Source organism: Lissotriton helveticus, chromosome 3_1 (genome assembly GCF_964261635.1).
Source record: "Lissotriton helveticus chromosome 3_1, aLisHel1.1, whole genome shotgun sequence".
NCBI lineage: Eukaryota > Metazoa > Chordata > Amphibia > Caudata > Salamandridae > Lissotriton > Lissotriton helveticus.
Genome location: NC_136061.1, coordinates 671,551,168 through 671,566,241, shown reverse-complemented (window position 1 = coordinate 671,566,241; position 15,074 = coordinate 671,551,168).

Here is a 15,074-nt window from a genome sequence, read left to right as displayed (position 1 = left end):
CATGCAGAATATTCAAATGTTTTTAATTATTCAGGATATTTAGGAGCAAGTATCGTTAAAATATCTACGTAAGGACATTCACGATGTACTAATGTGTAAAGTGTAGACAGGTAAAGATCCTCCGCACTCAAGATTATGAGGCAAGGGCATACAGAGATACAAAAGTATAGTGTATATATTACAGTGCGCATTACTGCTTTGCAAAGGCTTATCATATTTGTTGTATACTGTCCTGCTTTTGGACTGCTGCATGTGATAATGGGCAGCGTAATGCGCTGTTAAGGTAGTTGAAGAGCAAAACAGTTAAACCATCTAGTAGGGCGCTGGAGTTTTGAGCCATTTAAACTACATAGCATTGCGTACCAATAGAGTGTAAAGTTGCTAAAAATTATACTATTGAAAACAATTACCTAATCAAGCCTATGTCATTCAAAGCTGCATCAGCTCTAACGCTAGTTTCAACCTTTTTGAACTATCATAAAGTTGTTAATGAAGGTAAAGAACATAACAGAACAGGGTGCTGGTAACCTGAAGAAGCTACAGAGTAAGGAAACTGTTGCACACTTCATATCCTCTTACAAAGATGGGGATTACTGAGGAAAAAACGATTAATTGTTTACTTCCATCAGAGAAAGTAGTCTGCCAAACCAAATGCTGATACTTCATGCCACCAAATACTGTTACTTAGTATGTAATATAATAAAACCTCTTTCTCAGTCAGTGACGTAGCAAGCCCTTAGCCGGCCATGACAGCTATTAAGTTTTCTGCAGCAGCAGGAATGTAAGAGAGGGGGGTAGGCGGACGATCGCCACCCCCAAAACTTTTGCCACCCCGGGGCAGACCATCCCCATGCTACGCCACTTTTCCCAGTTTCTTCAGCCTGCAACAGCCTACTACTGTGCTCTTGAAATCCAGAACTGGAACCCACAACGCATTCCTGCAATCTTGCTCCACCATGTTCACTTTCTCCATATTGTTATTTTGGAAAGCCCAAACAGGCACATGGGAATCATTCCACAATATAGAAAGCACCCTACCCATGGCAGGGCTCGCAAGCTTCTCTGTGATTTACAATGACACCATAATATATAGGAGTGGGAAAAAGGGATTCAAAATCTCTACTACATTCCAGACTCTCCAACCTTAGACACATGGCCCTCATGAAAATGGGCACATATACAACAGACTACCTTTCCTCCATGAAAGGTCCTAATGCATGGCAAGAAAAAAATTATTCCAGTCTTCAACAGAACAATGCTGAAGAAGATCTAATGGGGGAGTAGGAAACACAATTTTACAGAAAGCACAAAACATTTGCACCAATCAGTTCAGTTCAGTCCAGTCCAAAGACAGTCATGCTTCGGGCTAATAAAACCTTTTCTTTCATTCCTAAATTACCAAGAACAACCACCTTAATTCAATTTACTCAACAGCATTGTCACAATAGCATATCTGAAGTCAGTGAGAGCTGCAACACAGCCTCTACCACAATGTTAATGGGTGGCAAAAACCCCAGACAGAAGGATTATAATACCGATGTACTAGTAGTACCAAGTATTATTCTGCACATGCAAACGATAACCATCTGAAAGGAATACTCAGTAGCAAGGCCACTCCTAAATGTGCCCCCATCATAAACCTTCAAACCTCATTGTCATCTCAGTGAAGGAAATATACCAGCCTTTCAGAAAACAGCAAGCAATTCCAAACTAACAATACAGAAAGGAACAACATCACCATGTCGATCTCCATCCACGCACCAAGAATTGAACCCTTCAGTATAAAGAGGTCTAATGAACTCTCACTTGGCCAACACACATACCTTTGACAGATGTGACCGATTACCAGGAAAAAATGACACTAAATGATTATGTAAACTACTACTCAAGAATAAAATATCCAAAACAACAGAGACACTATAAGTGTGGGCAGAGTAGCATTTTTCCATTTTGCAGAGTTTATAGTCAAGGAAAGTCCCGCTCAGAGTTTTCCTTTCTTGAGTGCAAGGTCAAGGGATGCACATATGGACCCTTTGTCACACTACCTACAGACAGTTGCCCTGAGAACTCCAGTCTCGTGTAATTATCTCGCGAGTGCACAGACTGAATATAACCCGATTCTGATTTTATAGAAAACATTAACTATTTAAGCTCCATAATATTTCTGAATACAGCCCAACTGAGAGTGGCCTTCAATCTTGAAGTCTAGGAGTTAGAGGACAGCAACTGCCAAATATTAAATGAGGGAATCAAACCATGTTTGGTTTTTAACTGGCATCTACATTCTTTCAAGTACACTATGACGGCCAACTTAGCGCGCAGAAGTAACCAAACAAGCATTGGCAATGCCAATAGGGCTTGCATTTGTGAGAGTTAGAGCAATTGGCGTTGTAAATGACAATGTCTTTTACCTATGTGTTTTGCTTTGGAGTGGAGTGGCGTGGATGTATGTGTAGTGGAATTGTGGGTACAAATCCAGACTTTACCCTTACACCAGCTAATCAGCATTTTCAAGGAGCAATGACTCCATTACAATAAAGTGAAAAAGGCACTCAGACTATTATTTCAGCATGAAGTTCAGTTCAATCATCTATACAGGCATGCATACCTCAAAGCACGATTAAGGCATTTACTATGTTCATTCGACTGTAGTTCTATCATAAAGAAAAAGTTTAATTAAAAAGGCTATAGTTCTTGCCAAAATGTGCAACCCTTCACGTGGATACAAATGAAGGGTTGCACAAGACCCTTTTGTAGGAAGGTGGATAAATCAGCATTTTAAGTGGAATGTAAAAGGTGTGGAGATTCTTAAAAAGGGCACAGCCAGAAAAGCGTCCACAGAAATCCTTTACAAGAGATGGGACTGATGTAATTATAGGCATGGCTAAAAACATGTAAACTTTAATCGTGTACTTCCCACAGCGTGTCGCCTGAACCAGTCATGTTTAGGGCTGGACTGGCCGCAGCGGGCACCGGACAATCCCCCGGTGCGCCGCACGGGTGGAGGCCGGTTTTGGGACCCTGGGGGCCTAAAACCGGCCTCCACCGACAACAAGCAAGATTGTGTCAGCTCTGTATGATGGAAGGCTAATCAACAGATGTCACGGTAAGCATATTTGGGAAAATTATGCAAGGGACTGGAAGTATTTCGAGTCAAGGGGGAGGAGGTGTCTGCATAGTGCAGGAGGTTAACTGTGCATGATCGGAGGGTAATCATAATGCAGGAGTTTCTTGTAAGGAGATCTAGTCTTACATGCCCCTATCAAACTAATGGATGAGATGTAGGATGTTAATCCCATAAATGTCAAGGGTTCCCCTTCCCTGCCTAGTGCTGAGCTTTTGTTTTGACATTTTGGACATTTCATGCTCTGAGCCTTCATAACTTTTTTTCCCCTTAAAACATGATATCAAGGCGACATATGCGTCCCTTTTATCCACATGTTTGTGATTGTAAAGATACAGCTTTTTGCTTTTCACCATCGTTGAGACAATGAATAATATCCATATATGGAACTGTGTGTGTTAAAAAAATGAAAAATTGGGTGTAAGGATTCATTGCACACAAACAAGTGCACTTCACTCAGTAACTGCCATATTCCTCTTGCTGTATATGTGTTCCACTGTGATCGCTCGTTCTGTACATTTGTGTTATAGCAGCTGCTGCGCCCTGCTGCTCTGTCAAATGTCCGATGTCTTCAAGATATAGGCACGGCACCTTCTCCGCTGTGTGACCACACGACTTTCATGTTTTTTATATAGCACTTCTACTATTTCTATAAGCACTAGACCTTAGTAAAGTCTTCCATTTTGCCCGTTCTTCTATATTTGAAAACACCAACGATCTCACCCGCTGTCTACACATGAGGGATCCCGAGTGTGTGCGTGCATGTGACTGCTCCAGTGTGTGCATGCATGTGACTGCTCCAGAGTGTGTGTGTGTGACTGCTCCTGGGTGTGTGTGTGTGACTGCTCCAGGGTGTGTTTGTATGTGACTGCTCCAGTGTGTGTGTGCGTGTGTGACTGCTCCAGTGTGTGTGTGTGTGTGTGACTGCTCCAGTGTGTGTGTGTGTGTGACTGCTCCTGGGTGTGTGTGTGTGTATGTGACTGCTCCAGAGTGTGTGTGTGTGTATGTGACTGCTCCAGTGTGTGTGTGTGTGTGTGTGTGTGACTGCTCCAGTGTGTGTGTCGTGTGTGTGTGACTGCTCCAGTGTGTGCATGCATGTGACTGCTCCAGAGTGTGTGTGTGTGACTGCTCCTGGGTGTGTGTGTGTGTGTGTGTGTGTGACTGCTCCAGGGCGTGTTTGTATGTGACTGCTCCAGTGTGTGTGTGCATGTGACTGCTCCAGAGTGTGTGTGTGTGTGACTGCTCCTGGGTGTGTGTGTGTGTGTGTGTGTGACTGCTCCAGGGTGTGTTTGTATGTGACTGCTCCAGTGTGTGTGTGCGTGTGTGACTGCTCCAGTGTGTGTGTGTGTGTGTGTGTGACTGCTCCAGTGTGTGTGTGTGTGTGTGTGACTGCTCCAGAGTGTGTGTGTGTGACTGCTCCTGGGTGTGTGTGTGTGTATGTGACTGCTCCAGTGTGTGTGTGACTGCTCCTGGGTGTGTGTGTGTGTGTGTGTGACTGCTCCAGGGTGTGTTTGTATGTGACTGCTCCAGTGTGTGTGTGTGTGACTGCTCCAGTGTGTGTGTGTGTGTGTGTGTGTGTATATCTATATTTATGAGGACCAGAACATGTTTGCACACCAACGCTATGAGGACCAGTGCGCTATGAGGACCGGAAAGCCGGTCCTCATAACGTTTACAGTGCTTACATACTGAGGGGATCTCTCTCAGCTGTCTGAGTGAAATTTTGGAGAGGGCTTCATAATTCCTATTTTTCAGACAGTGTGTGTGATGAATGCCCTCCTATACACACAAAAATATTCTCTCTCTACACACACAGACAGTGCAGTTGCTAAGGACAGAAAGCAACCAATCAGATCAGGGGTGTGTCTTCCTGGTCCTCATAATATCAATAGAAGTCTTAAAGTGTGTGTGATGTTGTAGGTTCCCATACTGTCAGTAGAAGTCTAGGAGAGTTTGAATATATCCTTCTAACCTTCAGAAAGTGTATTTTAATTTATCACTTTTGCAAAAAAAAAAAAACATTTTTATAGCTGGAAACCCAGCTCTAAACATTATAAATCCTAACAGCCAGAGTTTAAAAAGGGGGATTTTTTTGTGTGACATAGGCTCGGAAGAAGAAGGGGTTTTGAAGACTCCAATGATGTGTGTTTTTTATGAAAAGTACTAACATAGGGCCAACCATAAAAAAAGATATGTATTATAAATAGTCATTTCAACTTCTCAAAATTGGGACTGGGAATGTCCCTCCTACAGTGAGATAGCTGAAGGTGTACAGGCTTCAGAATTTCAATTCAAGTGCTATTTTCTCACTGGAAAGCACCTGCCAAACGTTTTGGTGTGTCAAAAACAAAAAATGTGAAAATTAAAAGCACAGGCTCGATTCTGCACACAACAATGTGATGTGGAAACGTCTCAGTGGTTTCACTGTTTTGCTATTCAGTTCCAAGGATGAATTCTGTCCGGCCAGTGCTCACATTCTTTCATCTCCTTACTATAGCGGTGCTCACCTCTGCGCAGCTGTAGAAAGAGAGGAAAGTACTAGAGCTTGACGTGATCTGAAAGTGCTTAGAATTGAGGATAGATCTGGGATGTTCTGTCAGAGACTGGGATGATATGTCAGAGGTAGAAGAGAGCTGTCAGAATTATAACAGTTTATAGATGAGGAGCACAGAAGACAGTAGGAAGGATGTCTATGACAATGATTAGTGTAAGAAGTGGCTGAGAAGTGGCACCTGAGACTCTGGCTCACACACCACATAGACATTCAGTCCATGGACATACAGTAGACCTCCATGTTGTAATAGGCTGACATTTGAGGTGTAGCCATTATTCCAAACCATAAGCAATATAACCCCCAGCAAACCCCCCCCCCCCCCAGTGGATCTGGTGATAACTTGTACGGGGGTAGTCCAGTCTTGTATGCTACCTGTACGTTTGGGACATAAACTGCAAATATATATATCTTTTGTCCTGGTCAGCAGAGTCCAGGAAACTTACAATATGAGTCTCACAATGGTGCAATGACAACATCAATAAAATAGGCTGACTGCAATCCTCAGTAAGGTGTTTTTTATCATGTCATAGCAGAAAATAAGCAACTCAGCTTATATATAACCCATAGCTATTTGGCAAACCAGATACCATAAGCAATCTTGCAGGCAGGAAAGCATCATCATATCATTCAATGCAAACTTGCCCTAGGGTATCAGATATCACTTTGCACTCATTACACATCCATCACCCATTTGTAATAGTTATGTGTATCATCATCAACTGGACTAAGTACTGATGACAGTGAGCCAGGTAGCAGTAAACGGCGCAATAAACAGTGAGGGGAGTGTTTCAAGTTGAAATCTTTCTTTCCAAATTCATCTCTATCACCAAAGTGCTCGACCTGCAAACTTTTACTTTCAATTACAAATCAGGCTAATTCCAAGTCTCAGTAAACATTTTAATCAAGAATCAAAAAACTCAGACAGAAGCAGAGTCCGGATATGCAATGATTTTGAGGAGGCCTAGACGCAGGGAGAAAATTGTCCTTATGCATTTTCCCCACATATTAATGCTGTAACTAAGCGAAAACAAGCATTGGCATAGCCAATAGGTCTCGTCTTTGGGATCTTATAAGTGTTTAGCCATGCAACAGTTGATGTTGTTGCACCAAGGATATTGTGCTGGATAACTAAACACTTATAAGGTCCCAAAGGCGAGATCTAATGGCTATGCCAAGGGAAGCTAAACCCCCACTGTACACTCATTACACATGTGGCTATTCATTCTATGCCAAAACTGAACATAAACTTCTGTAGCCCAAGGAGAGTCTGGAGAGAGATTTAGAGAGAGAGAGATTTAGAGAGAGAGAGATTTAGAGAGTGAGACATTTAGAGAGTGAGATATTTAGAGAGAGAGCAAGAGATTTAGAGAGATTTAGAGAGAGAGAGATTTAGAGAGCAATTTAGAGAGAGAGAGCAAGAGATTTAGAGAGAGATTTAGAGAGAGAGATTTAGAGAGAGAGATGGAGAAAGATTGAGAGATTTAGAGAGAGAGAGAGAGATTAGGAGAGGACTTGCGGGTTTCAAAGTGCTAGTTGAAAAATAATGTAAGATTCTGGATGAGTTTGAAAGCGAGAAAATGCCGACAGGGGGAGGAAAGATTGAGAAGAGGGGGGAGCTGAGGGGGGGGGGAGAGAGAGAGCGATTTAGAGAGTGAGAGCTTTAGAGAGAGATATATATATATATAGAGAGAGAGATAGATAGAGAGAGAGAGATTTAGAGAGAGATTTAGGGATAGAGATTTATAGTGAACAAGAGATTTAGAGAGAGAGAGATTTAGAGAGAGAGAGAGAGGGAGAGAGAGAGAGAGAGATAGAGATTTAGAGCAAGAGAGATTTAGGGAGAGATTTAGAGAGAGAGATAGATTTAGAGAGAGAGTTTTACAGAGGTTCAGAGAGAGAGAGAGATTTAGAGATTGATTTAGAGAGAGAGAGAGAGAGAGAGAGAGAGACAGAGATTTAGAGAGAGAGAGAAAAATAGATTTAAAGAGAGAGTGATTTAGAGAGATTTAGAGAGAGAGATTTAGAGAGAGAAAGAGAGAGAGAGAGATTATCCAGTCTGGCGCCTGAAGAGTATGAAGGTGATGAATCTCACATCAGAAATGGCAGAGGAAGGCTTGTTCTTATGATGCATGTACCACTCCCCATCGTACCCTTTTAATCTGTGAATAGTGGACTTGTAACAAAAGTTATGTTTGACATGTGCTAGGTGAGCTATTTCTTTTTTTTTTTGCCCTTGCATGCATCCTTAATATATGATTAAAAAAAACCTGAATATTTAAAAAGGAAAATCCCAAATGCTACACTTGCTATTCAGATTTCTGAGCTAATGTCTGGGGTGGTGTCTGTAGGACAAATAAGTGAAAAAACAGAAAAATACTCCCATTCAACCCACATTCAGAAGTTTCTAAAAAAGGCAATAAGTAAGTAAACACAGCACATGCGTTGACTGGTCCAAATGCACCACATGTTCTGCTCCTCAATGGAGAAGAGCGACAGAAGGGACACTTGAGGAGACTGTTGCTTGAATATGTTTATCCATTTATGAGCAGTGTCTATGCAGGTGTTTTGGCAAGGCATTCTAGTCACTCACCATACCATCCTCAAAATGTAAACGAAAAGTTCTGCACTTAAATCGTACAAGAAAAGCAGGCCATTAAGTCTTCCAGCGCTGCAGCTTTCACCATTGTTCGAGTATAGAACATGGATTTGTTGTGCTTGAAGACTGCTGTATTCGAGGGAAACTATTTTATTTAGACATTAATTAATTACCATGGGTTCCCTTTGCATATTTAGGCTGCTTCATTAACAATTCCAAAACATATGTGAAGGTCGCAGTGGCAGAGGTAAAAATGAAATGGAGCCATCTCTCCCAACATGGCGAGTGGACAGAAAATGATTGAGGAGGACGGAAGCATGAAGGTTAGGAGATGCTAAATTAAAACAGCATGTAAAGAGCACAGACTTCGGTTCAACCACATAGAAACTGAACGGGTCACTCTTTATTCTTATAAACTAGCAGGAGCAGTGGCGCGCAGCCCATGTGCGCGCGCTATAAGAGTGCCCGCGAGCCATGCGCTTAATGAGCCATGATGATGGAGTGAGTGGCGCGCGCGCAAGAGCGAGCACCAGACCATATGTTTTGAATTATCGCACCTGTGTCTGGGCACGATAATTCAAAACATATGGCGCATGTGCGGGTAACGGCAAGCAATAGGCCACACACGCACGAGCCTCTGGTGAGCTTTTCAAAGCCCCTTACTAAAAGTCTCGCCAGTGCAGGGCATGTGCGCTGCTGCAGGCTCAACATAAAAATGAAAGTAAGAAGAAGAAAATTGGCCCGTGCAAAGTGATGACTCCTGCCAGATCTGAGCCAGTGACGTGAAGATAGAGATAGGGACTTTGCAATCATGTGCCAAAGGAATTTTACGAGCACTCGACTGCCAGATAAGAGACCCTGCTGAAGTGACTGCAACTCTACTGGAACATTTTGCCTTCATGAGATAAGGAGAGAGTGGTAAAATTGCTAAATAAATTTTTTTCTGGAGACAGGTAAAATTCACATATCTAGACAGCGCTCTCCTTCACGCTTCAGTAGTGAAATGGCGAGCAGACAGGTGGGATTAAAGGCAATGCGTCTGTGAGGCTTGGAGGAGGACGATCATCCAGTGCATGAGAACCAAAGCCCTACTGTGAGTTGGATCAACTGGTGGGGTCAATATGTGAGAAGAAGCCAAAAGCCCAGTTTGCGCACTGAACCATCGATCTCAATTGGACAAGTCTAGGCTGAGCCCGTGATGGCACATGGACCTCGTCTCATCAACTCGCTCCATCGAGGTCCAATGGCTGCATGCAGAGCCGATGTATTCTGATGTTCTCGTGAATATGGGATGTTCCAAGAATACTAGTCTACCTAATTGAACAATGGCGCGGAAACCAAAAACAGGCTGAAGATCATACACTATGGAGGCAGTAGTCATAGGAGGACCAGACTAATGCGTGTACAAGGATTCCACACAGACCAATCCCAAACAACAGCTGGAAATTAAACAAACATACACATGAACATTTCCATAATATTGAACTTTTCAAAAGTGACAGTTTTCCGGCTGTCCACCAGCCTAATGACTGTGAAAACTGCAAGGAAGATAAAGCAGACGAAGTGATAGTACCAACCAAAAAGGTGCTAGCGCATCACCACTCAATGGTTTCTGTCCAATAGAAACAGATGGCCCATGGTGTGTTTGCTACACAAGGGCTTTCAAAATATGAGGAGGACGTGTGGTACCACCAGGTGAGATGAGAGAGACTGCTGGAACAAGCAGCAACTGCATCCATCCAGTACAGAAAGCGCCACATCAGTAGCCACCCTGTTGGCCGTGCTTTCCTGACAATAGTGTTTCGTAGTGACTATTTTTTGCCCACCTTCACAGGTTTCTAAGTCAACTACACGCATACAAAAAGGGTTCTTGGTGGCTGGTAGTTCAAAGACTCTAACGGATTCTGAAGTCAGGGCACTAAAGCGTGCTCTTTAAGTCAAAGCAGAGGCTACAGATAACAATGATTTTAAAAAAAGGGAAATAAGTTAAGCCCTCACTGCTGATAGCTGGAATCAGCAGATCGCCCTGGAATCCCAGCATGGCCATCTAAGCCTTTCATCCTTCAGATGTTAATCACCATTGACAATGGCCTCAGTAGAAAATACACCATTAATGCATCCTGAGGCCACAACAACCATCTTGGACATCACTTACATTTTCTTAGCAAAGGTCAAATGAGCCCTAACAAAAAAATCCACACTTTACCCCAATGAGGGGGGCGCTAGAGAGCGCGCAAGCAGCATGGCCACACTGATGTGAGGCTCCTGCTTCCTGGAACTGATATCCTCAACTTATCCTGAACAATTGGGCGCTAATTGGGCTAAATTGTTGAGAGATCGGTGGCGCTACCCTGCGGCTACAAGTGGAGTGAAGTGCGGAAGGATCGGCGGCGGACAACCAGAGCAGCGGGCTCCTGAAATCTGAGCCGCGCCGCCCGCCTGACCTGCATGGAGCTGTGACTCGGCTGCAGTGGCTGGGAAAGGTCGGGGATTACGACGAGGCAACCAGGCCGCACGTCCGGCAACAACACAGTGAGTTAGTGTTATCGCTAACGACCGAGTCACGGCGCAGAGGCGGACTGCCCGTGCAACATGACGCCAAGGAGGCATTTATGGAGATAGTACTGCTGGGGGTGGCGGCGCAGGTTTCCATGAGGCCACTGCCCGAGAGACTTCGCTGAGAGCCATAATGGTGTTGCGATGTGATTGATGGATGCGGACATACTGACGGAGGCGGCGAGGACTGTGTAGCTGAATTTGTGGGGAGCCCACATTGCGCAGCGGTGGAGGATTGGCGCGTGTCCCCTCCCCCACTGTGAAGATCTAGTGAACACCGGTGCAGGATAATAAATATACTGAGGAGGCCGGACATACCACGGCGGCTGCGGGGAAAGCGCCTTTGGCAGGAGAGCCGTTCTGAGGTGTGGAGACAGGCTTCGCGAAGATACTGAGCAGTGTTCTTCCCCTACACGCCTCGTTTACGGTATGGAACAGTCTGTGTGATGCCCGTGGCGAGAGGGGAGATGGGCAGTGGCAGTGCGTGGATAGCCGGCTGAGACGAGAGTGCAAGAGGAGTGAGACCCTTACTGGCCGGTGCGCAGCACCTGAAGCGACCTGCGACAGGCGCGATAAACCCCCTTGGAGTGGCAGAGCATTGGGCGGTGGTTTGACGGGGACTGTGACTGCCGGGCCGCCACTTGTACTCCCCCCACCATATTGTGGGTGCTGGATGTCGCACGCTGCTGCGGTTTTACGGACTTAGCAACCTGCTGCCGTTGTGCCCTACAGGGCTTTGGAAGGGGCTCAAGTAGCTCCGTGAATCGCCATACATTGGTGGAGAAGGCAGCTGGCGATTATGAGGTGATGCTTCAGCGGGACACAGTCTTGGGCAAGTAGCTGACCCAGTGAGGTCAGAGCAGCTGAGAAGCACTGGACAGAGCAAGCTGACGCGACAAGAGTACGGGGCAGGATCAGCTGCTGACGACGAAAGGGCCACGTGGTGACTCGGGCTGGCCCTCACACTTCACCCTAGACTGGTGGTTGCCTTGATTACTCCTGATACATACGCAGAAGGCGTCGCACTCCTGATGAAATATGGGGAAGCCCGACACTCGTCAACCAAAACTAAATTTCAAAGCTGCAAAAAGGGAAGCAAATCTACTGCTGACGACCAGGAGCAGGACTTGGCTGAGCGCGCTGGAGGGGGAGCCAATTCACAGGCCTTGGACATGGCCAATATACTACAAGCGGCAAGGATTTGCAACAGTGTTGGACAAGGTGGACCGGATGTCCTCTAGGATGGATGCCATTGCACATAAGCTAGATGGCCACGAAGACTGCATTAAGGAGGCGGTAGGACACATATCAGAATCAGATGACGTCACTGCAACCCATAGAGTGCAACTTACGAGAATAGATAAACTGCTACCCGTCATAGCCACAAAAAACGAGGACTTGGAAGCGCGCAGTCGGCGCAACAACATACGCGTCATAGGCATACCAGAATCGACAAATACTGGTAGAATGGAGGACTATATAGAAAAACTACTGCTGGAGTCCATAGGCAAAGACGCCTTTTCCTCGCAGTTCATAGTGGAAAGGGCACACAGAACCCTCGGTCCACATCCGGTGCCGGGAAGCCCCCCACGACCTATAATTGCACGATTACTTAAGTATAGAGACAGGGATGTAGCCCTCAGAGCTGCGAGAAACAAGCAGAAGTTGACATATGATGGTAACACCTTTTCCATATATCCAGACTTCACACCTATCGTGCAAGAAGAGCGCCGCAGTGCTTGTGGAAGTCAAGCGGAAGTTGCGATCGGAGCAAATTGATTACGCACTCCTCTACCCAGCAAAACTCAGAGTGACGCACCAAGGGAAGCAGCGATTCTTCACGTCTCCCCAGCAAGTCGAAGACTTCCTCTGAACATTGAAACGAGCAAACCGGGGTGGAGTGTGACTGGAGGCCTCGCAGTGGAATGGTGACATGCATGAAAATGAGGATCTGGAATGACTGACTCCTGCAAAGTAATCTGCACACATCCAAGAGAACTATTACGGATTGGTAGGCTGGGTCGGACAATCTAGCTGATGCGAGGTGAGATCCTTCCAGTATGGCTCAATTGTTTACATGTTTTTGTGGTTCAAGGCATGCTCCCCCTCCTCATGATAGGGCCGGCAGCGCCGTCGGAGGAGAACTTAAGGGGAGCGAGGAGACTGTGTAGCTGTCTAGAAGGTCCCCCTATGGGTATTACCCCAGGGAAGTACAAGTTTTGAACTATGAGGGGAGGGTAACGGAAGTGGGGTTCCAATTTGGATGCAGGGTGGTAGGGTGGACGTGGGATTCTGGCAAGATTGGGTTGCTTCAGTGTGTGGGGGGAGGGAATTTGCAGTTCTTGTTGAATAGACGTAGGTCTGTGGGGGGTTTGTTTGAGGGGGTTATTTGGTACATGTGGTTGTCAATAAGCACATCTAAGGGATTTACTGTATGGTCGTACACAAAGATTAATATTACTTTGAAATGTCCTTGTTGTACTGGAGCCGCAGTTGTTGAGCGACTAAAGGTGGTAGATCTGGAACAGCGGCAATGCTATCCGATGGAGCACTGTAGAGATGTACAAGGCCTAGCTCATGACCCTCATTGATAGCACTAAACTAAACATAATTACATGGAACGTACGGGGGCTGCGTGACCCGCGTAAGAGACGCCAAATACTATCCTATCTTGACAGACACCAGGTATACATAGCAATGCTGCAGGAGACACACTTCAACCCAAGACGTAACATCACATTTGCTTGTAAATGGGCGGCACACAGGATCTTTTCTTCTTTCTCTTCCTATGCGAGAGGTGTGGCGATTCTGGTTAAGAGGGGCACTCCGTTCACACTAGCAGGAGCCACGTGGGTTGCCCAGGGGCGATATTGCCTGACTTGGGGGAGGTTGGGGTCTGATTCTGTTACCCTGGCCTGCTGTTATGGTCCTAATGTGGACGGCCCCCACTACTTTACAGAACTATGGGCATAGATTGTGGACATTGGGTCCAACCATATTGTGTGGGGAGGTGACTTTAACATTGCGCGGAGTCCGGATATTGATAGGTCCCAACCAGCTCCCCATCATTACACAAAAGCCTGTGCCATGCTGCATTCCACACTCACGGACCACAATCTGATAGATGCGTGGAGACACTTGCACCCTAACGACCTAGAGGGTACCCACTTTACTGCGCAGGCGGCGACATGGGCGAGACTGGACTATATTTTCTTGAGTGTCGGGCTGTGTCCGGCGATTTTACAAGTGCAACACTTAGCCAGGACTTACTCGGATCATGCACCGGTATGGCTTACATTGTCCTCCACAGATTATGGTCCTCCCAGAAGCAGCTGGAGGTTGCAACCTACCATACTACTAGACACTGTGTTTCAGGAGGAGCTCAGAGTGGAGATCAAAGATTTTTTCATACGTAATAAGGATTCAGTAGATAGCGTAGAAATTATCTGGGAAGCTTTCAAAGTGCCGTTACAAGGCTTTTGCATAGCAAAGGGTGCTGGGATGCTTAAAGATATTTTGAACACGTTACGTACACTTGAGACCGAGCTTAAGTCATTGGAGAGCAGATTAGTTACTAGGCCGGATGGCATAACACAATCTCAGTTTAGATCGAAACTCACAGCCTACATGTATGAGGCTCGCAGAGAGGCGAGATTTTGAGGGAAGTATTGGAGGGCCCGCCGCTATGGCGAGGGGGAGAGGCCTGCGAAGGCACTGGCAGAGACGATTCGGAGGTCATGAGGCTCTAATGTAATCCTAGAATTGGAAGGGTTGGACGGCATTGTATATATGTACACTGTGACCATACTTAATGCCTTCACTGAGCACTACACGGCATTGTATACAACCACTAGGATGGGAAAATTGAACCTAGATGCATATTTGGACGATATATCGCTGGGGTGGTTGAACGATACACAGCGGACATTTGTGTGTGCCCCGTTCGAGCTTGACGAGGTCAGGGAAGCCATCATGCATAAGCAGTTGGGTAAGCCCACGGGGTCGGATGGTATCCCAGTCGAGTTTTATAAAACCTATACTGTGTGAGGTCTATGAGGATGCACTGGAGGTAGGGCGTCTTCCCCCTTCCATGAGAGAGGCGATCATCGTCTCCCTATTAAAACCAGGGAAAACACCGCACCACTGTGATTCGTATAGGCCCCTGTCACTGCTCAATTGTGATGTTAAAATATTAGCTACGCTCATAGCTAATCGTCTCAGTCTACTCATGGAACATTTAATAC